Raw genomic sequence first — 26,029 nt, 5'->3', positions numbered from 1 at the left:
GTGTAAAAAAAAAGCTGACATCGGCAGCATTGACCCACCGAATGCAAAGAATAAATTTCAGGGTCCCAGCAGGAATCAAACCCCACCATCCTGCGTGACAACCAATTATTCTACTACAGAGCCATGCCAGGCCTCGGAACTGCTTTTCAAATAGGCTCCAATGTTCGTGAAACATCAATTGAGGTTGCAGTGCTGGTCATACAATTGTATAAGCATTATATATTTGCTCTTATGATACAGACATCACCTCGTGTTAAGATGAACGTAGAAAATTTGATAGATAGATAGATAGATAGATAGGTAGATAGATAGATAGATAGATAGGTAGATAAATAGATAGATAGACGCCAAACGTGCTTGCAGTACGCAAAGTAATGCTTCGCATTTAAAGGGAATTGTATAGACTAACCACATCAATAAAAATACAAAGTGCATCAGTTAGCCGTCCAATTTATTAAGCGATGAGATCAAAGTCCGAAAAATTAAGTCAAAGCAGGTGGTAAATATAATAGAGAACCTATTCTTTTCCTTATTTCTGCTTATTATTATTTTTTTTCGCGTTTATATGATTTGAAATAAGCTCAGTACATATACTCAGCGCCGTCAGTTCGTGGTTCTTTGTCATCCAAGTTGTATTTTACGTTGCGCAAGAAGTTTCAAAATGCGTCAAGACTAACTAGCCCGGCTGACAGGTTAGGTATGGTTTGGACAACATCGAGACACTGCGGTGATGCCGACAGTTCACCTATATGACATACAACTACAGATAGTAAGCTTTAAGGGTAGGCTGCATCAACCAATGTGCTTCTTTATAACGCGTCCTTTTGGCCAATGGCATACAGGTGGACCTCTTGTGTAATAATTAACCACAAATGAAATCACACGTTGCAGTAAAGTCAGGGTTTGTTTCAAATAAAAGCATTTGTTAGTTAGCAGTTATGATCTCGTTGTGTGTTTCTTCTTACTATACTATTTTGTAAGTGCAGCCCTTCTGAATAACCATGAACCAAGTGACCCAAATCAAAGCCTTACTGATTGAAAAGCGCGTGATAGAGTGTTTTGTTTATTATGTATAGAGTCGCTGCTCTTTTCCACCAGGTGATAGTTTAATAAAACAAAGTAATATTAACGCTAGTTTCACGTATACTTACACAATGAGGAGCAGGAGATGCCACAGTGAAGACGTCTATCACCTGAGCATCGCACCTGCAAACATACAATCAACGTACAATGTTGAAAATGCGATGAGTATAAAGAAGATGCTACGAATCTTATATAGCAGATTCTCACTTTCAAAAAAAATATGTGGTTAACCAAATAGTAACGTATTATTTTCAATATCAATAACAACGTATGAGATACACCATTTGACTAGACGATAACAAGGCAAAGTATTTTATACGTAAAACTGAAAATACGGAACTAAAACAATGCAGCACTAATCACGAAAAATACAAGGTGAAGTTATTGCTACCCACATTAAAAACGCTATGCTTATAGAACAGCTGTTATTCATTAGCGAAAGTCCATGGAATGATCAAAAACCGTACTGTCGGGAATGCTGCTGTTTACGTGGCTGTAGTCAGATGTGTAAAGTGTGGAAACACGTGAACAATTATTTGCGCCTAGATATCGCATGCGAAAATTCGCACAGGCGTAGAAGCCGGCAGTATTTATTAAATAAATAAATAAATAAAATAAATAAATAAATAAATACCACGTATACAGTTCAGCCTACTTATCACAATACTCAAATGATCTCAAAATTTCATTGTTATGATTGAGGATTTTTAGAAACTGGTTTGCAATAAAAAGAAATGCAAAATAAGAGGATGGCAGGCTCTTGTCAGAAAACTATATTATCGCATCAGATATGCCGACACACATCAGTGATAAGGATAACAAAGTTGCCAATTTTTCGGACATGCTTGAAAATGTGGACGCTTTCATGCAACTGTCACAAGCCCCGTGTAACATATGTATGACAACGTCTGAAGTTTTTAATGCCAAAACCTTTCAGTTTCTACTCTTTACTGCAATTGCATGTCAAAAAAGTCACAGTTTCGCCGCAAGGGCGAAGCAATTAATGCGATAACAACAACATAGAATGTAACGCTCAGAACGGCTAGCAGATTGAGACGTGCAGTGCGCTGCTCACGCACAAATGACGCACAAAAACAACACACGTAAGACGTGAGCTAACACACAATATTTATAGCTTGATGGTTAACACGCTGTCTAAATAAAAACGACGCACGAGACGTAATCGCAGGTACAGAGACGAGTGCAACTAACGAGTTCTCAGTTGATAGGAAACGGGGCATGCCCAGTGAGCGAAGTGACCTTTGCAGTGTAACATGCAGATACGGGGGCAATTTTTTCTTACTTAAGTATTCATATATATATATATATATATATATATATATATATATATATATATATATATATATATATATATATATATATATATATGTGTGTGTGTGGAGTGGACTGGCGGATCATGGGAAAGGCCTTTGTCCTGAAGTGAACGTAGCCAGGTTGATGATGATGATGACATTACGATGGTGATGGTGGTGATGGAAAAAACCAGCTGAGACTGTTCTTATAATTGTTATCGCAATAAAAGGCTTGCATAAGCCACCCCACTCCCACGCCGTAGTGAATTTCAAAAGTTAGCATTGCCGCAGTTCGAAACCGCGTTGCAGTGATGCATAATGTAACTCTGAAGAGGTGCGGGGCGAAGCTGCAGTTGTGGGCTGAGGTTCGAACCTTGAATTTCTTGTTTTTCTTTTTCTTTTCGAGAATGTATCATTCCATCGCCTCAGGGCATAGACCCCAACAGCCATAATTTATTGTGATAACCAATAATGCGGTATGTGTGCGTTACTGTAAGTGCGTTGTTTCACCATATAAACATCGAAAAGTTGACGGTTCGTCAGCTTCCCATTGGCGTAATCAAGATACTGCTTAAACTGGTATTGTTATAAGTGAGTGCCTTCAACAGTGATATTTAAATTACGAGACGATGTCTGGTCTGGCAGTGACCAGGCTATATTTCGATCCATACGCGCGAAAGCAAAAGTGTACCAGGCCACGTGACAAACAATGATGATCATTACAATGGTTTGGTTATACACATGAAGATGAAGTACATAGTGATCATCATAGTGATCGTCATTGTTTGTCAGGCGGCCCAGGCCACGTAACAAACAATGATGATCATTACAATGGTTTGGTTATACACATGAAGATGATGTACATAATCAGCACTCGCACTATTGTTTCCCCTTAGCGAAAAAGGGCAGAAAGTTAGAAACGATTGGAACGCCGAATGTATGGTTTTAATCGAAAGACGTGGTGCTGCGGCGACGACGATCAAGAGCCGCGCTGACAGGAGCGACGCGATAATTGACGTCGGATGTTCGTTTCATAATGGTGTATAGACCGTCATATCGGTGAAGTAATTTTTCGCAGAACCAAGGTGCACGAAAAGGTGTCCACAAAATGCCTTCGTCGCCTGGGCGGAACAGAACAACTCAATGTTTCGCGTCAACACTGACTTTCCTCTTGTCTTGAATGGTAACAGTGTTGGCGCAGTCAATTCCACGGCAGCGGGTGGTGCGAGCAGCGAACTATTCCGAGAGAGATGAAGATCGAACGAAGGATATGGACAAAAAGGTGGTGTCCAGAACCAAGGTCATACACAGCCATACACGAGGAAAAACGGGCTGTAATTCATCGTACGTTGTATGGCAGTATTATATGCGTACTTGACGCAAGGAAGTATTGTGTGCCAGTTTTCGTGATCCGGTTGAACCTACATGGAGATCATGTCGGAGAAAGTTTAGTGGAAATGATCTGTCAGACCATTAGTATGCGGATGATACGCTAATGTGGTCTTGTGGATGGTGTTAGAGACCTGGAGGACTTCAGCAAGGACATACGAAAGAAATGTCTTGCCACGGTCACTAAGAAGCACACGCGGTGCGCCATGGAATAGAATAATGGCGGGAAGGAAAAAATCGGCGACTTCAGAGGTGGCACTAGATGGTAGAGCTGCCGTCTCCGCGTAGCGAGCAAGGTGGCCCGTGACAGTAAAAACACAACGTTAGCGGAAGGGCTCCGTATAAGTCTATGCCCACGAATTCAAGGGAAATGGACGGGCACGGTAGTTGCAATGGCCCCGCAGGAAGAAACGTGGTACGTTTTCGGTGATGGCATGACGCGCAGAAACCGAAGTACTTGGCGAGACAAGTGGAGAGGCCAGGCCAAAAGCAGCGAGTCTTGAGGCGGTCGTAAGTCTTGTGGAACCCTAAGTGGCCAGCTGTCGCGTCGTCATGAAACGCATGTAAGACCTCCAGAAGAAGTGAGCGAGGAATGACGAGACCCCATTGGTTACCGAGAGGATGGTAAATTTGTCGACATAATCTTCAATCTTGAAGCTTTAAACATGCATGCTATCGTCTTAAGCGGCTTTATGGAGCACGGGATAAGCCAATGAGCCGATCGATGATTGTACGACTGTAGGTATCGGCATGTTGAGGCGAGGTAGGATCTGTGGACGAAAGAAGGTCCGCCAAGGCAGTGAACTGTTTCGAACCAACAGCCGTCTGCTTAGTCACTTGGCTGGTCGGTGACGAACAGATGGAAGGTGACGCTTAGGCGCTTGGCGAGAGTGGGCAACGCGACAAAACATCGGCATCTTGGTGCTGCCGACCCGACCTATATGTGACGCTGTAGTCATACTCTTGCAATCGTAGCACCAAACGGCCAAGGCATCCCGACAAATTTTTGAGAGACGATAACCAACACAGAACACTGCGGTGAGCCAAGATTGTGAAACGTTTGCACGGACCACACGATGGCGAGACATTCTTGTTCGGTGATGCTGTAATTTCCCTCAGCAGGTGATTTGATCGATTGATTTATTGATTGATATGTGCGTTTTAATGTCCCAAAACCACCACAAGATTATGAGAGACGCCGTAGTAGAGGGCTCCGATAATGTCGACCACCTGGGGTTCTTGGACGTGCACCCAAATCTGTGCACACGGGCCTACAACATTTTCGCCTCTATTGTAAATGCAGCCGCCACAGCCGGTATTCGATCCTGTGACCTTCGGTTCAGCAGCCGAGTACTTAAGTTACTAGACCACTCAGTAGGTGAAAAAGTACGGCTCGCGTAGGCCACGACTTGTTCTTCGGAAGCCTGTTTCCACTGAAGAACGACATCACCGATGCCAAGTCTACTTGCATCAGTGTGTAGCACAGTAGATGCTGCAGGGGAGAAATGGCGAAGCACTGGCCATATTGTGAGGCATCGCCTAAGAGTGTGAAGGGAGGCTGCAAAGTCATCCGACAGGCAAAGGGTGCGCTCGCAGTCAGAAGATTGGGTGAAATTCCATGTTTCAAGTCGTCAGTAAACATGGCATTGAGCCCGATCCCGATGAGGCTGCCACGGTACCTTGATGCTGTGACTGGCAAAACGGCAATTCTTAGTGTTGAGCTGGAAACTGGCCTTAGCTAAATGCGTGAGAACTTCCTATAGCTGTTCCAAGTGCTGCGAGAATCTGAACGAAAAGATGACAATGTCGTCCAGGTAGCAAAGGCAAGTTTTCCATTTTCATACACGCAGTACCATGTCTGTCATTCGTTCGAATGTGGCTGGGGCGTTGCATAGGCAAAAGACATCACATTGATTTCAAAGAGCCTACCTGGCGTAGCAAACGCAGTCTTTTCTTTATCAGACTCGTGCATCTAAATCTGCCGGTAATGAGAGAGCAAGTCGAGGCTTGAAAAGTACTCGACAACTTGTAAAGTATCAAGAGCGTCGTCAATGACAGGCATTAGATAGACGTCCTTACGAGTAGTTTTGTTGAGTGCTTTGTAATCAATGCCAAATTGAACCGAGCCATTCTTTGTTTGTTTACTAGCACGACAGGAGAAGATGATGCGCTTGTCGAAGGCCTGATGGCGTTGCCCGCGAGCATGTGGTTGACTTGTTCTTCTATGACCTTGCGGTCAGAAGCCGACACGCGGTAAGGGCGGCGGTGAATGACACGAATACCACTGGTGTTGGTACGAGGAGCGGGCACTGTTGTTTGACCCATGGTTTTGAAACAAACGTCAAAGCAAGTTTTGTGCTTCATCAATAATTCTAGCAAGACCTCAGATTGTGTTGGATTGAGATCTTTACATATAGTGGCCTTGAGAAGAGAAGATGAACCTTCCGCTGGCATACACTTTCAGAATGACGAAGCAGATAAGCCAGTGACGACACATACCAGTGCTTCTTCGCTAGTGTTGGCAACAGTGGTTCCGCCCAACAGCAGGGCGGTGATACTTGTATAACCACGTGTGAACCACACTGAACAAGTTGCCATGACGATCCCGCAAAAAATGGCCGGCTGGCAAGGAACAACCACTGCGTCACCCTCTAGAATGTCTCGTGACTCGATCGCAAGAACACGTTTTTGTCCGAGGGGCAGGTGAAAATCTGCAGCTGTGACAAGGTTGGGCGACGAAACCATGGCAGTAGAAGAAAGCCCAGGATCCGTAATACTGTTACGAGTGATTGTGTTTATTTACAGGTGGGGTGAAATGGCGTTGGGAAAGAGCAGCGTACTTCTGAGACAGGCCTAGTCTGGTTCACCCAACCACACAGTTCAAGCGCCGCTCCACTACTCTTCTTCTTCTTCTGCGTCCCATAGGCTCACTCATCTTTGTTGCATTTACCCCGGCGGCAGACGAAGCTCGCCGAGCGAGTTAAGTAGGCCTATGGTGGTACTATTTGAGGCGGGCTACGTGAACAACTTGCGTAGTGCGCGAACGCCGGTAATTGGCTGTGCCTCGGGCGACAACGTAATCGACGTCCCTGAGACGAGTAACTATCACGAATTGGCCGGAATAGTTTGCTAGAAACTTCCGGTACAATCCTTTTCTACGAACAGGAGCCCACAGTCAAACGTAGTCACCAGGAGAAAACTCTATGGGGATATGCTTGGCATCGTTGCAACTCCTGCTGTGTTCTTGAGAAGACAATGTTCAAAGGCGCGCTAGTTGATCGAATTTTGGTAGGACTCTCCTCCTCTTTAGCGCTTCAAACGCTCGGCAGTGTCTCCTTAAGTCGGAAGGTGTGTGTAGGTCTTTCTTAGTGATGAGAAAATTGCACACGTCTTCCGCGATTCTCTTGGGCAGATGACCTACCCTATCTTCGTCAGACATGGTCGCATTCACGATTCCGCAAAGCTTCAAGACGGCCTCGATGTAGGTGGTGCATGTTTCACCAGGTAACTGAGCTCTGCTTGAAAGCGTTTGCTCCGCCTGCTTCACCTTAGCAGTTGAGTCACCAAAACATTTCTTCAGCTCGTCCACAAAAAATCCCATGTGGTCAACGCACTCTCATGGTAGTCGAACAAAAGAGACGCGGTGCCGACGAGAAAAAACACCACGTTCTCGAGCTGCTTAGCAGTGCTCCAGCGGTTGCTGCGACTCACTTTTTGGTAGTGCTTTAGCCAATCCTCAACGTCGTCATCCGGCTGCCCCGAAAAGGTCCTTGGTTGACGTTCCGGCGTGCTGCAGCGAGCTTTTCCTGGCGAGTGAGCGTGTGGCTCATCAGCAACGAGGTTGTTATGGCATGGCCTGCTCCCGCGTCCTCCATGTCTGATAGCTGCGGTGGCAAGCCTGCCAAGCGTCTGCTCCGTCACAAAATCGGTAGAGCTGGGTCCCCCAGATCGATGTACCTGGTACTTTCCACCAAACTGTTACGAGTGATTGTGTTTATTTACAGGTGAGGTGAAATGGCGTTGGAAAAGAGCAGCGTATTTCTGAGACAGGCCTAGTCCGGTTCACCCAGCCACACAGTTCAAGCACTGCTCCACTACTCTTCTTCTTCTTCCACGTCCCGTAGACTCGCGCATCTTCGTTGCAATATGATTGAGGGGCCGACTAAACGAAATTACAGCATACGTAGCTGACAAGAAGTCCCAGCCTAAAATTACCTGATGAAAGCAAGAAGACAGCACAGTCAACTGTATGTGATGGCGGATTCCATCGATGAGAACGCGAGCAGTACACTGTCCGGTTGGCCAAATTGGACTGTCATTAGCACTGCATATTGTGGGGCCGGCATAAGGAGTTTGCACTTTACACTGGCGAGACCACAATTCACGATCGGTTACCGAAATGGTGGCTGCAGTTTCTATAAAGGCGTCAAAAGAAACACCTTCCACACCAACAGACAATAATTAGCTGGACGAGACGGAGAAGTTGTAACGTTTTGATAACGAGCACCTTTCGCTCCAAAAACTGCACCTTCTAGTTTTCCGAGTGCCTGTCCAGAGAGATGAGAGCAGGACGCAGGGGTGATGACGTACGCCGAAATGGTGACGGAGAATAGCAGTGGACGGAAACTGTGCAGAATCGTAGGCATAAGGTCTCGGGGCAAAGACTTTTTTGTTAGCTGAATAACCACGTCGTTCATCCTGCTGACGGTGGTGGCAGAAACGGGATATATGACCCCTTATGCTGGTGCAGACGGGGTGCAAGGATCGCCATGTAGAGTAGTGGGGTGGCATGGGTGCCTGCGCTCCCATCGCTGCCAAATGGTCGCATCCAATTTCCGCAGGCATGGTTGAAATCGGTGCAGGGGCACGTGATGAAACGTCTGCGTACGAAGGCGCACGAAATAGCGCAGGAGACGGGCATGTGCGATATTTGTCACTGATGTCAGTTCATCCTTGATGATTTTATGCAGGTGGGCAGAAGTGCGGACAGACGAAATGGTTGGGTTGCCCGACACAAGGCCATGTGGTTCCTTTCTGAAAATTGTGCGTATAAGGACTCGCAATTCATGTTCTCCAGTAAGGCGAGCGTCACAGGAGGCGTGTGGAAGGCGTATGGAATGGAGCACGTCCAGGCGTAGGGGTGTGGTAATGACGTCCCGTTGTATTTGGAGTTTGGATGACGAGAGCATTAAGGCCGCAGAGTTGGTACATTTCACAATGTGTCGTATGCGATCGGCTTCCGCCATGTTACTTCGGGCACGGTGTCAGACAACGAGAACATCTTCATAGTAGGATGTATATAATTCGTCGGGTGCTAGCTCGGATGTCAGTTGCAAGCTTCTCTTTCGATACCTCAGAGCATTCGGCAGACGTGCTTATTATCTGACGGAGATACCCCGTGAAGGCCGGCCAATTCGAGAAGTCGCTTTCGTGGTTGTAGAACCAGGTTTTGGCTACCCCATTGAGGTTAAAAGGAATGTAGCGCAATTTACGCGCCTCGTCTGAAGAATTACAAACGATGGTGCGGTCATAATGATCGAGCCATTCCTCGAAGTCTTCGCCGCGGGGGCCTGAGAATACTGGAGGGTCTCGTTGAGAGGTACTCATGGTGTAGTGAGGCCTAAGTGGGAGAGAAGAAGCGGTTACAGGAGCGGACGCCTTTTTGTGTGGATGACTCTATAATCATTCGAAAACAACGAGTGACAATGGTGTAGCCATTTTTCCATCCTACTGTACCTCAGTCTGATTGTGGTTCAAGGCATGGTTGATAATATTAAACACCACTAAACACACAATTGTGTGCGCACACCCGACAAACATGTGTTCTACCAGTCTACACACAAAGTAGAAATGTGAGTCAGTTCTTGGTCTTAGCCGTCGAAACAGGGCCGTGCCTGCGGTGAACTCGCCTAATCTTGATAGCTGCGTCAGCAAAGCCCGAGACGCCAAAAGACGGAGTGTAAAGACTCAACTTCGTGACGCCACCTGAGGGACTCCCATCACCAAGCGAAGACCCTTCCTGCACCATACTGAACACATTTAGACATTTAGGTTTGAAATCGCCTCAATGCAGCCATACCAACCTGCCATGGTCTTTTGTGGACGTCGCTTGTAACTTCAGAGTTCCTAAACTACCGGTGAAACCCACCGTTCCAGCTGCCGAAGCACTTTCTCATTGTTAGACCGTTTAAGCACCGTTTACTGTGGTTACCGTGTGCTGTGGTTAGCGACAGACCGGTGGGCGCGCAAGCGAATAGCTGCGCAGCGGCTTTCTGCATGCCCTCCCTGGGTGTGCCAGGGTCGAGTCGCCTGGATTATGTTGCGTCGTTCACAACAGTAGAAACCGTGCCGCAATCACCACGGCTTTCCGAAAGTTACGATCCGTTTCTGCACAAAATGTAGTATTCCTGACTGATTCATAGTCGGCATTAGAGTAACTGCATCGAGATATACCCCAAGAAGAGCTCGCCAGGCAATATCTGGCACCCATCAAACACCTGATGGACAAGAGCTTTAATGTGAAGTTTCAATGAATACCATCACACAATGAAATTGAAGCAATGAAAAAAAAACTGATGCCCTTGCACGTAAAGTGTAAACTTGTGTTCAAAAAATAAGAGCTGCTAAAATTTACCACAACAACAAGACTGTAATCTTCAATTACTTCAGGATGATGCCAAAGTTTCCACACCAGTCATTTGTAATCAACAGACTTTCTGGAGAACAATTGACGCTTCTTTACAGGATATCGACTGACTCAGCATACACGTCGGCTTGGCCTTTCAAGACTGGGACGGGCGCTTCCCCAGTTTGTGTCTTCAGTGGTGATATCAGCGACATCGAACACTTTGTCCGGCTGTTCCCACGTTCGGAGAGGAAAAGAGCAGCGATGGTACGGAGCTTACAAAAAGATTGATTTGATTGATATGTGGGGTTTAACGTCCCAAAGCCACTATATGATTATGAGAGACGCTGTAGTAGAGTGCTCCGGAAATTTCGACCACCTGGGGTTCTTTAGCGTGCACGCAAATCTGAGCACACGGGCCTACAACATTTCCGCCTCCATCGGAAATGCAGCCGCCGCAGCCGGGATTCGAACCGGTGACCTGCCGGTGAGCAGCCGAGTACATTAGCCACTAGACCACCACGGCGGGGCATAAGAGCTTACAAAAAGGTTGTCACTGGCATGGGATGGTCTAAGATGTGGTTTTATTGTGATAGCCATTATATGAACACAGTCGGCTGATTTGTGTCACCCCCGTCTTCGCCATGTCCCAGGTATGTATATGCATGTATATATTTATAAAATGCCCAAAGAATATAGATAGGAAGAAATAAATTTCAGACACTTAAAGGGGACTCGAACCAGTGACCCATCACACGCCACCGTACTGAGTTATCCAACTAGGCCACGCCGCTCATACTGTGATATCGCTAACGGCGAGCTATGTATATACACCATTTACCACTGACTTAACAGTCAATGATCTTGAAAGAAGCATTCTTCAACAAAGCACGTACATTGCTTGGACAAGTCATACATGCTTTCCCTAAATATTGAAGTGTCCGATGGCTTGATCAATGGAAAGGTGGGTTCACGAAGCACATAGAGTTGGATGAAAGGGGCATTTCAAAATGTCTTTGGCTCCACTTCAACTCTGAAGCAGCAGAAACGAAAATTGCTCGCATCAAGTTTAGAACTATTCGGGACCACTGCGGTGGTTACATGGTTAGAGCGTCCGCTTCCAATTCGAAAGGTCCGGGTTCGATTCCCAGGGTCGACCGGAAACCCACCGGTTTTTCCCAATGGGTAGAGGAGTAAACCGACCTGGCGTTCGGTTGTTTCTGGGTACTCATCTCCAAAGGTAGCCCCATAAGGTTCTGCGAAGGCCCCTAGGCGTAACTTAACCCGCCACAGCCTTGGTGAAATAGTTGAGCATCCGCCGCTCCTGTGGGAGGCAGAGAATTGGTGCCGTCAGGTCCTGGTTAAATAGGTACAAGTGCACTTCCGGCGTGGTGCTCGGCAAAGCGAAGTTGTTGTCAGATGGGAAGGCACCCATCCTGTGGAAAATTAGCGGCATGGGGCCGCGAGACTTGAAATTGAGGTCTGCCTCCCCCCCCCCCATTTTTTTGCTGGTCCTGTTGTGCTTATGGATTTGGTTCCCATCAAAATGCGCACCGGTATTATCACTTTAGACGGGCAAAGTCAGCTCACGGCCCCAGATTTGTTGTGTTGACGCTTGCGCCGTTGAAATATGGCACAAATTTGTCTTCGCAACAGCATATTACTCACCAGGAACATTGCGGACTGCCGTCGTGAACTTCTTGCGGTGCAATTTATGTGCGGTGTGCCCTACAGAATCTGTCTGGAGACTTGAACGCTTATGTACTTCGACGTGAAAACCAGTGGGTTGTCGCGTTTTTCAGTGCCGACGTTGCACTTCGCCTCCTGTCAAACGTCAAGCAGTTAAGTACTCACAACACCTGCTCCGATATTGTGGTTACTGCATTACTTTCAATTAAAGCACGATAGATCGCGTTCATTACATTTGGCATGGTTCCGAAATACCCTAGCTCGATGCGTTGCTGTCGCATTCATTGCTTCGGCCTTGTGCCGAAACTGTGACTTTTTTCTGAAGGGCCCAAAGCAACGGTAGGAGCGTGCAACGTATTCTCATGGCTTTCCTGCGAGACCCTGGGCTGTGTGTAAGTTAGTGACAGACCATTTTATTCAGATGCTCGGGCGGAACGATTGCCAACCACTTAGGGCAGGGTAACCCTGACTGTTGCAACACCACAATCACCACCACCACCACCTACAGACAAAGTAACGTAGCAGATACGTAGCTTCGAAAATATTGTATCAGTGGAAGTGACTATGTGCCTATACAAGCATTAAACTAACGTGTAACGTTCGTAAAATGCATATACTAGCGGAAAACGTATACCCTCCTGCTTCTTACGTTTCTAACTTTCTAATCTTAAACATAATATTTCTAAGTATCCATTGTTTTTAAGACAATCTTTTAGATGCGAAGTAGCTCTTTGACTAGCCTGTGTAACGATGTTCGTTCGCGTCTCCGTGCCAACGCGCCGCACCACTTTCCCCCACCGCAGTTGTTGGAACGATGCCAAGTAGGTTAAGCCGCAGCTGCGTGGTTACGTCACTTCTCTCTCACCCGCAGCAGCTGCCGGCTCCTCCCAACACACCTAGGTGGTGTTGCTCCTCCGCCCGCTCGCAACACACTTCTCTCTCACTTCACCCTAGGGCTCCACCATCCGCAACCCTCGACTATACGTCGAGTAGAAACACTCTACCGGATCGTTTATCTCTGATGAAACTTACACGAAACCCAACCCATCTCCCATGTCTGCGTTTCAAAGAAATGTTTACGAGAATAAAGGCTACATCATGTTCCGCTTCAAACAGTTGTTTCTGCACCCGCGTTGTTGCCTGTTTCAGCAGAGTTAATGGCGTGCGCACCGCTGCTTCTTCGTATCTCATCATGGTTCCTTTCAGGGAGATGGTCCGTGATCGTTTAATGAAATAATATTTTGCTGTTGTAGTCAACGACGTAAGTTGTACACAGAATTGCTGTCACCGACGTGTGTTATGTATAGACCTACCATACAATTAAAATGTAAAAAATACGCACATCTCACACCTAAAAGTGAACATGAAAAGTGTTAGTTGCTCCCGAAGCATGTGGCCAATAGCTGCTACATTATGAAAAATTTACACCATCTCCGGGTAAAGAGAACCATGTGTGAATGGAAAACAGCGGGTGCTAACGCTTGCACTTGCGGCAGCATTGACGCTGGCGCTCATCGTGGCGTTACGAAGGCGAGAAACCTGGGAAGGAGCAAAGAACACAGTGATGGACCAGTGTTTTTTACTGAGACATGCAAATCACCACAGATGAGCAAAAGGGGACAGAAAATTCTGATTTGGCACAGTAACCCGCAGCCCACTTTTATACCAGTGTCACACGTGCACTTTCGATCGCGATCAGTATCGATCCGGATTAGCCACCATCAAAATTAGGTACTGCTACACGGTCACTTTAAATCAAAATCGGGCGTGATGGGAATCAAGACTATTTGGACCCGCGCATCGCGATCTGCCAGAGATATCGCTATTTTGCTGTGGTCTGCACACCCTGGTTGAACTTGTTGAAAGCCCAATAAACAAGAAAATCGAGCATAGTTCAATAAAAAAAACTTTCAAACAGCTAGATGTTAATAAAAAGCAAATTTTAACCTGTTCAACTTGGAACTATAACGAAATTATTGATTTTAAGATTCGTATCGACCACATGTAGTTATGGCAGAAGCAGACGACAAGCAGACGACCACTGCTTTCCGCCCTCTTAGCTCGCACTGTTTGAGCTGTCGGAGCAGCTTTGGACTATGTCGCAACAAACGGGCACCTCGTAGTGGAATTTATTTATTTAATACATACTGCGGACCACACTTCGGTCCAAGCAGGAGGGCATGGTGTAATGCAAAGAGAAATACAATACACGCAAAACAAAAGAAAAACAGTGCACAGTTACTCAGTATCGCAAGTACTACATTCGATCGTCTGGTTCCAGTCTGAAATGGTGCGTGGAAAAAATGAAAATTTGAACGTGTCCGTTCTCGCGAAGTACGGAGTTAGTGCATTTGGTTGGCGATGTCTTGTCGGTCTTGTGTTTAATGGAGAAAGAAAAGGGGTTGGATCAAGGGAAAGTTTGCGATTATACAAAAAAAGACAGAAAATCAAGGCGGGACTTCTTTCTACGATCCTGAAGGGAAGGAATATTATTAACTAGCATTAGGTCTGTGGGGGAGTCCGTTCGCAAAAACCTAGAATAAACAAACCGAATGGCCTTCCGCTGAATCCTTTCAAGTTTTTTAACGTTTTGTTTAGTATGGGGGTCCCACACGATACTCGCATACTCCAGCTTCGGCCTAACGAAAGTGAAATAACTAAGAAGCTTTACGTTTGGAGGGGAGGGGAGGGAATGAAGGGACCTAAACCCTAAACTTACAGTAATTGACCGCAGGTAGAGCGAATGGAAGACTTGAGGTGCCAGAAGTGAAACTCTGGTGCGTGAAACGAGATTGACGCTTCGCTGCGACTGGACGGCTATGAACAAGACCAGCAGAAATTAAGGCGAAGGTTAAGAATAAGACACGCAAATACAAATAAGTGCAAGGAAAACTATCTAATGGTAGACATATGAAATTACTTTCACACTGGCACGCAAAGTTTTTGAGGTTTGAGCGGCTCTTGCACGAATAACAATGCATGATAAAGGGCTCTATTGAAAAATGGTACGCCGAGTATAACTTGATTAGCTATTACAGCCAAACGACGCAAAGCTATTTTTTTCTGTGAATGGATGCTATGAGGGAGGCTGACGGTACAGGTAATGTGACCACCTGGCGTTGTGTTGATCAATGGACAATGTTGCACTTATCTTCTTAGAAACTTGCCGAATATGGTGAACGCATAGGAATGACGCATTGAAGAACTAGTCGCGGAGGGCACGGTAATCAAGCATTACTTCACCATACCAAGGTTACTGTGAAATGACACTGTCACAAAAAAAAGAGATGTGTTTGAAAAAAAAAAGCCTCCAGAGTGTGTGGCAATGACACTTTGGGTAGCGTGCCCGGCCTCTATTGTCGCGGGTCGAAGTATTGTCGGTTCGATTCCCGTTAATAGAACTTTGATTCGGTTGCTTTCTGATCGTGAATACATTTTGGACGCCATTTTTGTGCCAGAAATACGCCACCGAAGTATTGGTGGACCCCGGCATAAAAGAATGAAATCAGGGGGGGGGGGGGGGTCGGGGTCTGAAAATTTTGGCCACCCCTATGAAATGGGAATGATAACAAATAAAATGCTTGAAAATTATGCATAGTGGAGCAATAAAGGTGTAAAGCATCCCACACCCATCGCTACCTTGTTAAACACCACAATCGCCAACGAAATAGAAACACGCTGCAGTGTACTCGGTTCATTCACCGAGAATCGATGGCACGCACGAGCTACCTGTCCAACATGTATACGTTAACGCAATGTAATAAAGCAATAACGTCAAGATCAGTACAGGTAGGCTCGAGTACAGCCACGATGCAGCTTTGAAACTCGTACACGAAGCCATTTTGTATGCGCCGGGAAGTTAGTCGTAAGCAGTAGCCGGGAAACGGAACGATCTGCTGCTTCTCATTGACCGCTAAGAAATATAATGATAGAGGGGTTAGTTTTGAGTAAGACTTTTAGGGGCGAAGCTCCTCTTAGGCTAACCTTGTCATGCGTCACGCGTAACAGAGAGAAAAGGAGACGAGAAAGAAATGAAGACAGTATTTCCCGAACAGTGTAATAGACGGCACTATCTCACAGCAGTACATACAAACTGCACTTGATTGAGGTTATTTAAGATGGCACTGTACCTCTACTCTCCGATTGGCTGCTGCGCGTGCCGTGCTTGGGTACGCGGAGAACGAGTACCTCTCCCAGTTTCCTTGATAGTCGCCGTACATGGCTGATCGTTGGTGAAGCATAAACGAAGCTGAGAGGCGGGCGCGTTGAAGACGCCTGTGCTCGACCTCTTTGGCTTGCGTCTCGTCAGTTTTACCCGCGTGCCATCTGCATTCTCGAACGCGATTGGACGCATGGGCGCATGCACAGACGGACGAATGGACGCTTCGGCCAACTCATTATTACTCACTCCGTGGATATGCTGCGATTTTTTCCAGCGTCCCAGTTTTCTCAATCTGAACACACACACACACACACACACACACTCACACACACACACACAAACACACACACACACACACACACACACACACACACACACACACACACACACACACACATACACACACACACACACACAAATATGTTGACATTGCGTTCCTGTCAGCCGCCACACGTTGTTTGCTACTTATACTCTCTGTGTGTACACTTGCGGATCGTGTTTAGCCTTCAACATGGGGGAAAGGCATACGGTGACGACTAGATGGCCGCAGATTTTGTGTAAGGTGTACACAATTCACACAACTGGTCTACACTATTCGCACAGTTTACACAATCATTTATGCAATTGTACCCTCCCCCTCCTCTGTATATTGCACCCGATGCCAAAAACAACAACAACAACAACAAATAACAACAAAATACCACGAGTGTGTCCCACCACGGATATTTATTTGTCGTGAGAACTCGTAAAAATTGAAGCCTGTGAAAAGAAAACCTTCTATATTGCATTCGATATTCGTCTTCCCTGTCTTCGATTCGATTCGGAAGCTATACTATTTGGTAGTCACACACTCCTTAAAAACTTGTTTACCATCAGCATTTTTTTTATTTAACGCAAAATGTAAGTTTCGTAACTCATAAAAGCTCAATTTTACGGAGAAAGCTCTCATCAGATTACAGTGGCAGTTGCAGTGGTGTAGTATGCTGCTGCCACCCGCAACCACACCGCATGAAATCAGACAAAAGAAAGCAGGAAAAAAATTACAGCATAATCACGGAATGAATGATGTTGAGTGGGGCGAAGCGTCCGTACATTGGTATGTCCGTTTGTCTGTCCGTCTGTCTGTCCGTTTGTCTGTCTATCTGTCCGTCTGTTTATCCATGTGTCCATCTGTCTTGTGTATCTGTCTGGCCTGACGCGCTTGATGCAGAACAAGATTAAACAAAGAGGAGCTTCACTCCTAAAATCGCAGCATATTCACGGGGTGAATGATGATGAGCGGGTCAAAGCGTCCATCCGTCGGTGCGTGCGGACGGACGGACAGAGGCATGGATGGACGGACAAATGGAAGCACGGACAGATGGAGGCATGGATGCACAGACAGACGGACGGACGCATGGTCAGATGGAAGCTTCGCCCTACTCATCATCATTCACTCCGTGCATATGCTGTAAATATCACTAACGGCATCTAGTTATATTGTTCCCAAGAACATATACCGAAACGCCATACTGACCATCTCATAAACTATAGGTGGCTACATACTACTACTGCTATTACTACTACTACTACAAAGGAGGGAACGACCCAGGAGCTGCGCCCCTAAAAAAAGGAGCTGCGCCCCTAAAATATTCCGGAATAGTCTGCTATTCTGATTATCATCGTGACTCAAACCTGAGCCCATCTAACAGCGGGTGAGGTTCCGTGCTTCAACCTCGCTTTTTAACATCAAGCAACAGAGTCAACGTCGATGAGATGCTACCAGTAGTGGCCGTTACTCTTTGCTTCCACCCACCTAACCATTCGTAAGCAGCCACGCCGTGTTCTCTGCCATGACTCCAGGGACAGTGATGATGTTTGAGGCCTTTAATATATACAGTGAAAACTTTATACAGATCGCTAAAACAAGTGACTTACGTGCTGTAGTAATAGGCCGCCGTCCGCGCTGGTGTCCGTAACCGCTGTATTGTCGTGAAAAACAAAAAGGAATTGTAATTAAAAAGATTCTTGGAATAGATGAGATTTGAACTTGCGACTTCTGCGTGGCCGTCAAATATTCACACAGCCACGCTGGCTCTTGGAACTCCTTCGCTAAAACACACTATGCAGGAGCCACGTCGAGCAAGCTAGGAACCGTGTTAACATATATATTATATCATCGTAGAAGAGTAAAATGATAACTAGGCGTTCCATAATGAGTTGCGGAACGAGTGGGTCATTCATTGTTCGCAACTAATTATACGTGACTCAGCCTTAATTCTTCACCGTCGTCAGCCACAGCGCAAAGTAAGCGTAGTGCCTTACATATGTGTTGCGGGTACCTGGCTTATCTGCAGAATACCGAACAGTGGCATATTGGGTGCTTCACAACTTCCTGACAGTTAAGGTGGTTTATGGCGTAGTGAGCATACCTTGCATGTGTACTTGCATTAGTTGCCCCCAGATAGCCTACAACTTTCATAGTAAGCGGTAAGCGACGGCTGTGTCGAGTGAAAATAGCCGAACAGTTCACCCATCAAAAATGGGGCAGTGCTTGTCCCTGTCTTTCTGTCCGCGTCTAAGTAGTGCGCTGTCATTTCAAAACAATCAGGTATCACAAACTCACCCAATCAACCATATTGACCCCGAGAAGTTTGCTTTCCCTCACGAGAAATCCGCTCTTTGTCATGGAAGGGAAGCTTTGTGTTTACATTCGGGATGTTTAGGGGGCGCCACGCAGAGTGAGTGGGAAATGCCATCGCGTGCCCGATTCCTAGTCACGCTGTTCACTTCTCAACTCCTTTTGTTAGCGCGGCGGAACCTTACAAGCCTCTGTAAACACAAAAAGCGAACTTTCTTCTCTCCAGGCATTCCTGATGTTGTTTCTTGTGCATTTTGTGATGCAATAACAGTAATTTCGGTGATGTCTTTACGGTGCATACTGTCGATGGGTGTCCGTAAGAGCACGTTATTTGTCTTCTCCTACACTTCGTGGCTGCCCACACACGTTCTCTGACTATCGTGCGCAATGAAGTCACTTCACTTGATTGTTTATTATGCGTGTTCGCAATAGAATACAACAGTGTGTAGCCGGCAAGCACGAAATCTCGATAAGCTCAACTCTTAGTGCTGAAATTATACGCGTTCTTACGAGAAATAGGTGGCAAGGAGGAGATATAACCTCTAGGAAGGGTAGCTAACGCGAGGAGGAACCACTCTCTTGTCTTTCAACGCTGCGCGGTGAAGGGCCCTTTAAAAGAGAAGCACCTGACTCCACAGAGCTATTAACGCAGTCGAACTAAGAAAAATGCCTCACGTAGTCGACGCACGAGGCACACTGAGTATGACATGAAAATCCCGGGTGGGTTCTGGCACCCGATGAGCACGCATAGTTGCCTATGAAGACGTCTATGAGAGCACACTCATTTCTCTCGCACCTTGAATAACCTCCCTCGTTCCTTAGCTGCATACCATGGGGGGGAAATTAAAAAAAAATGCAGGTGTGTTGTTGTGAGCCGCTTTTCTTGCAATATATGGAAAGGAGTGCTGTGCAACACTTGCGCACTCAAAAACAATTTCAGGAATTTTCACCTGCAGCGTCACTAAAAAAAACGGCGTTACGTCAAGTGCACCTATTGTACTTATGGTTCTCAGAAGACTGGAGCAGCCTCGAATCATTTTTCTTTGTGAAATATAATTAGTCAAGACTAGGTTTGTAACTCGTCAAGTGCTCACGTAGCTACCGAAATGTCGATGGAGGATACGTAGGAATGCTCAAAGGACAACTAACTGTGTAATTTCCAACAACTTTACACATTACGAGCTAACTTTGTTTCCCGGAGGATAAAGAAAGTCAGAGAAAATCTGAAAAATAGCACGTCACTAAGCATTCCTCCGCAAAAGAAAACAGTGCTCTCAGAAAGCAAACGCCTTGCCTGTTTTCTGTTGCCAAAAACAGCCATTGCACACTTTGGCTATATGTCGGATGCCAACAATGCATGTACGTCTGAATTTCACAACGATTCATCCCGATCAATGGTACGCCATTGTCATTACGCATATCTCACGGCCGACAGTTCTCATTCACCCGCCGCAGTGATCCAGTGGCAAAGGTACTCGGCCGCTGACCCGCAGGTCACGGTATTGAATCCCGGCCGCGATGGCCGCGTTTTCGATGGAGGAGCAAAGGCTTGTGGCCCGTGCACTTATATTTAGATGCAGGGCGAATAACCTGAATGTAAACGTTCGTCAGAAGTCTGTCCGTTTGGGTTGGAAACGTAGTCCCGCAGTCACCCCTGAGGAAGGAACCAAGTCGGTTTCGGTTTCGGAACGTCGGGTTTCTGCAAATCTTTTGGTTGGAGTCTAAATCATCTCCCAAGGCAAATAACCCCATGGTGGCCGAAATTTCCGGAGCCCTCTACTTTACGGTATCTCTTATAATCGTATGGCGGTTTTGGGACGCTTAACAGCAATAAATACAACAGCCTGTTCTCACTGATAACGTGGCGAGACTCTGGGAAGATTACACCCTGACTTTGTAGAATAAAACACTTTTGTCGGGCTGGGGAGTGGCATATTGAGTCATCCATATTTTTTTTCCGTAATTTTTTTTCTGAACATTTCTTGAAGTTTAACGTCCTAAAGCCACAATATGGTTTGGGACGTAAATAATAAATATATCTTGCACGCAAAACCACATATATTTATTACTATTATTATTATTATTATTATTATTATTATTATTATTATTATTATTATTATTATTATTATTATTATTATTATTGACGTATACCATACAGAATTGTTTAGCTCATATTTTTACTTGTATCTCTAGACTGCGAAAATGAAGCTTAATATGGACCAAAACGCTATTCAACTTTGTCACAATTTTATGACAATATTTTTGCTTTAGGTGTCCGCAAATTTTTTATCATTTATTGTATGTGCTTTTGAAGCCAATAGTGAATTTAATACCCGTGAAAGGATTACTACTTAAAAAAAAACGTTAAGCATCCAGCATTTAACGAAGTTTCGTCATGGCCGAAGAATAATTCACATCGGGAAAAATGGGTTAAACTATCATAGGCGTGCAAGACAGATACCTTCAAAGCAGGGGCGTCACCAGGGGGTGTCTCACCGGACTCGTCCCCCCACCTCCACCCTGCCCGAAATCTTTTTCGACATAGGCTAGAGAGCAAAAAATGACCGTTTCAAGGGGGCACCCCTCCCAAAATCATAAAAGCCCCCCGAAAAAAAAGTTCTGGCTACGCCCCTGCTGCAAAGTAAGTCTCTGCAACACCATAAGAAGCGTAATGCCTAATCTTGATGTTTACTACGATCGTTAGCGTACAATGAAAAATCATGTCTCTTTTCATAAAGAGTTTCACAACCTCCTATTTGATAGTTCGATATCCTGAGTTAGAAGAGTCAACTACAGATGATACGTATGGCACAAGAAAGGAAAGTAATTTTTTATTGTTGTGCTTCTCCACACGGATTCTTTTGACGCAGCCAGAGCGGAAGTAGTTGATAGTAGTCCAAGTATACGCACCCTTTAGGTTCCTTTATGGTACCAGTTACGGGATCGTTTGCATTCTGTTGATTACATGCTTTCCTACAACGCAAGTTGGTTCGGTGCAGGTTGGTGCAAAAAATAGCGATCGTTTTGCCAACTTTACGGGTACCGTATGTCGTGGAGGACATTTGGTATTTTATTCACACATGTCGAACGCGGCAAGAAGCCGAGGCCCAGGGCTGGGTGTCCCCGTGGACCGCCGCGCTTCACCATTTGTGGGTCACGAAAAGCCCCGAGGCCCGGGGGGAAACCGAGGTCGCTCGAGGGCGGGCCCGGGGCCCGCGTCGCCCCGGGAAGGAACAACTTGATTTGTGAGCAACGAGGCCCGCGGCTTCGCCCTCGGAGCCAATAAAAAGCGCCCAGAGGCGGAGTTGGCGGCACTGAAGGGCTTAGCTCCACCCTTGGTGATGCGCACTTTGGTGCGGCCTTATTTTTTACTCTTCTTCCTTTTTGTCTTGCTTCTTCTCCCCTCCTCGCCTCGCTTTTCCGTCGGATGCTGTTCATCACCGCACCGGGTGCGGCAATTTCCATTGCCGCCGCTGACATTATTCATTATCAGGCCTACGCGCCACTGCATTCCCCCGGCCTCGCGCTACTTTGGCGAAAACTTTGCGCGGCCGGCGCCAGCAGCCAAGCTGAATAAAACATGTCCCGCGGGCGTCTCGGGAATCAATTGGGCGCTTCTTTGTTTACGCGATGAGCTCTTTGACCTTCTAACCAGGATGGATTATGGCCGCCGAGGAGACATCGGGGACGACCGAAGCGCGATCCTTTTCCGAAGGCTCCTTGGGTCCCATGTTTTTTCGCGCCTGTCATGCGACACTTCCCATGTGCGGAACCAGTATGGATGGAGACAGCATCTATCGCCGATGCTCTCGCGCCCTGACATGTAAGCAGATGCGTGCACGCTGCACCCCCTCGAGACAAAGGGGGGCCTTTGTCGCTGCAGTACCCAAATCCTTGTGTAAGCAACTATGATCGGCGTTTGATGAAGGCTGACAACAGGGTTAAAATATTTGCCATGATAATGTGCGTCTACTTATCTTCCGTACAAGGAGTACGTCCTGAACATTTCAAAGACTAAAATAGATCAAGATGGCACACCCGGGCCATCTCAAAGACGGGACCTCCTGCGTAGCAGGGAGCCTGGCTTCAAATCCGATCCGATCCCAGGTATCTTATTCTCATTTCATCCGATTGCGCTTACGCTGACCGGCGGCGGTGGAACACTACACCACCAAACTCGGCTGTTGTGATCTCATAACAGCTTTAATTGTGAAATAATTGCCCAACATTGTACAAACGCCTTTATATTTAGGTGCATGACTTGAATGTATGCATACCAGCTATTTGGCACAGTTGGCAGGAGTCAACGCGTAAAAGACATAAATAATAAGCGACAGTCATTATGCCACCCAAAGATAATATATACTCTGTGGTCTTTTATCGCGCAAGCTACGGGTCTCTGGAAAAAGTCAACACATATAGGTATGACAGGAGTGTGTAAAACAAAAAAAGTCACGCACTTGTTCTTCGCATGGGGTGCGTGTTGTGAGAGAGCTTAACACGTAGTAAATATATGTGAATGAACAAGGCCGTAGTAAATGGTTGCGATATACAAAATACCCTGGAAAGAAAGAAATATGGGGACACTACAGTTTTTGCTGATATATGGTACGTTATAAATGAGGAAACTTTCTCTTTGCCCCATTATCTTCTGAGGTAAAGTATTCATTCGAAGTTCTCTAGCTCATGAACATTAAATCATTCTTTATGCGTGGTGCGATATGAAACAAAAATGTATATAGAGCACGCTTGAAATGGTAAAAACTTAGTAGCTTCAGCATTTACTACTCCCAAGTGTATACGTTACTATACATGTTGCTAACGTTTTACTATTGCAATAATATTTAAGAAGTGGTAAACATCGTTACTACTCAGTGTGTCACCACTAATGAGGGATCTTTAAAGGTCACTCAATGCGCACGTAACGTGTAAGTAAATGCTACTATACCGCTAATGGCTTGTAATTGTGCGAATTAAGGAAAAATCAAGCAAACCGTAAGTTTTCTTGATTATGCTGCAAGAACAGTATTGCGCTTTGTTATGGAACACATGCAAGTAGGAAGGTGTCAGAATCCGGGTATAAAATATCCCCCATATGTCTGGCAAATGGCTTCTCTGCGGTACGATGTCTTGATTTGTGGGGTTTTAACGTCCCAAAACCACGCTATGATTATGAGAGAAGCCGTAGTGAGGGCTCCGAAAATTTCGACCACCTGGGGTTCTTTAACGTGCACCCAAATCTGAGCACACGGGCCTACAACATTTCCGCCTCCATCGGAAATGCAGTAGCCGCAGCCGGGACTCGATCCCGCGACCTGCGGATCAGCAGCCGAGTACCTTAGCCACTAGACCACCGCGGCGGGGCAACGGTACGATGTCTCATATCACGATCGAGGTAGGGGCTATATATATATTTAAAGATGCTGTTCGAGTATACGTCGCGTTTACGCCTTGATATTATGCAGATTTAGTTAGGCTACGGACAGGGCCAGAAATTTTTTTTTGGGGGGAGGGGGCACTTCCTTGATTTTAGGGGGGCTTCCCCCTGCAGGAGCCTATAGCCAAGGAGTGGCACACCGGGCACGTGCCCCCCACCCCCCGAATTGTTTTTTGCCATAGCATAGAGAGGAGAAAATTGCCATTTTTAGGGGTGCCCCTCCCGAAATCAAGGTGGTGGCTCCCCCCTTTCCACCGTCGAAAAAATTTTCAGCTCTCGCCTGTCCCCCTTAAATGGTCATTTCTCGTTCTTGATGCCATGGCGAAAAATGTTTCGGGGGTTGGGGCACCAGCATGGTGTGCCACATTCTGGCTATGCTTCTGCGTACGGAGGAGCTATGTGTACGTAGGAAACGCGTGGAGGTGTCAGTACGCATGCGCAATACGCAACACTACGCACGGTTTCCTTAAAGTATCCATAGGTTTCCAAAAGCTGCGTAGCGTTTGGAGATTGCTCTGTGGGCTCTGCGTGTCGTTTGTGCATCTTGCTTGGAAGACTCTACGCGGTGACGTGAGCGGCAACTCTTTAACGGGGCCGTGGTAGTGGTTTCAGTAGCTGCAGCCTGGTGTCACTGCGTAGCGCGCCTCCAGTGCGTGTAAAGCAGCAATCCGGTTTGTAGCTTTCACGTACACAGTCGCGCGTGATATGAAGGCTTTCGCGCTAGTGTCGACCTGTCTAACGTCCCAAGGGCCCAGCGGCACTTTCCGGAACAATGAAAATCAAGATTTTGCTTTATTATTGCCCTCGTTGGCCATTCCATGCTAGAAAATCACCCCTAAGAAGAAATCTACATCCTTTCTCTCTAGTTGGAGCTTTCTATTCGTCGTGATCAAGTGTATATTCTTAGTGGGCTCTTATTAGCGCAGGTGATTACAAAATTGCGGAGAAAGATGAGTTACAGCTGGTGCTTGGCACGGCTTGATTTAAACAGCTTCCTCAGACGGGTGTGATCGCAGCTTAAGCAGCATCAAGAGGGAGTGAAGCTTAAAGGTAAGACAACTGCACACACACACAAAAAGGAAACACAAAACACAAGTGATTGTCTTTCGTGTTTCCTTCTCTTCGTGTGCGTTCTTCTTACCTTGTGGCGCCATTTATGAATTCGTACCAACTTGCCCGGTTGTCGGTCCTTCTGAGTAAAGCTTGCACAATATCATCCTCTCCTCGAAAGAGAATCCTGGGCCGTGGCGCTGTGTTCACTCTTGCGCTGGCACGATAGCCTTCAAATCGCCCTCCACGGTGTATCCGTCCAACGATAGTTGCTCGGCATGGGCGCATGTGCACTCTAATTTTAATCTCACCAATGTTTTATACAGAGTAACTTGAGTGACGATGAAGCAGAGTAAAAGATACAGCGCAGATAACCAACGAGGTGGTTATAGCGTTGGTAAGCGCATATTCTGTGTGTTTATTCCAGGGAAAATTCGAAGATATGTGAACCCCAAGGTATCTATAATTGTCAACAGATGGTAGTGGAATGTTGATGAGGGAATAACTACGTGGACAGTGGGTGGCAGTGCGACGTGAAACTTGCATGCTCTTGCATTCTGATATATTAAGTGTCACGAACCATGTGCTGCACCATGTGGATATGCTATATCTAGGTCACGTTGAAGGTTAAGATGATCCACATTACTGGTTATTTTCGGGT

At 46.2% G+C, this 26,029-nt stretch overlaps 1 long non-coding RNA gene across 1 annotated transcript in view; it reads right to left on the bottom strand.

Moving 5' to 3' along the window:
- The window catches only part of LOC142776792 (uncharacterized), a 204,040-nt gene that overhangs the window by 131,430 nt on the left and 46,581 nt on the right, over positions 1 to 26,029 (bottom strand). Inside the window, exon 2 of the long non-coding RNA XR_012887809.1 lies at positions 1,152 to 1,206. This is a non-coding gene — a long non-coding RNA (uncharacterized LOC142776792). The remainder of the gene's footprint in view (positions 1 to 1,151; positions 1,207 to 26,029) is intronic.

The sequence above is a fragment of the Rhipicephalus microplus genome, chromosome X (assembly GCF_043290135.1).
Source record: "Rhipicephalus microplus isolate Deutch F79 chromosome X, USDA_Rmic, whole genome shotgun sequence".
Classification (NCBI taxonomy): Eukaryota; Metazoa; Arthropoda; class Arachnida; order Ixodida; family Ixodidae; genus Rhipicephalus; species Rhipicephalus microplus.
Note: the sequence above shows the minus strand (reverse complement) of the source record. Positions and strands in the feature narration are given on the sequence as shown.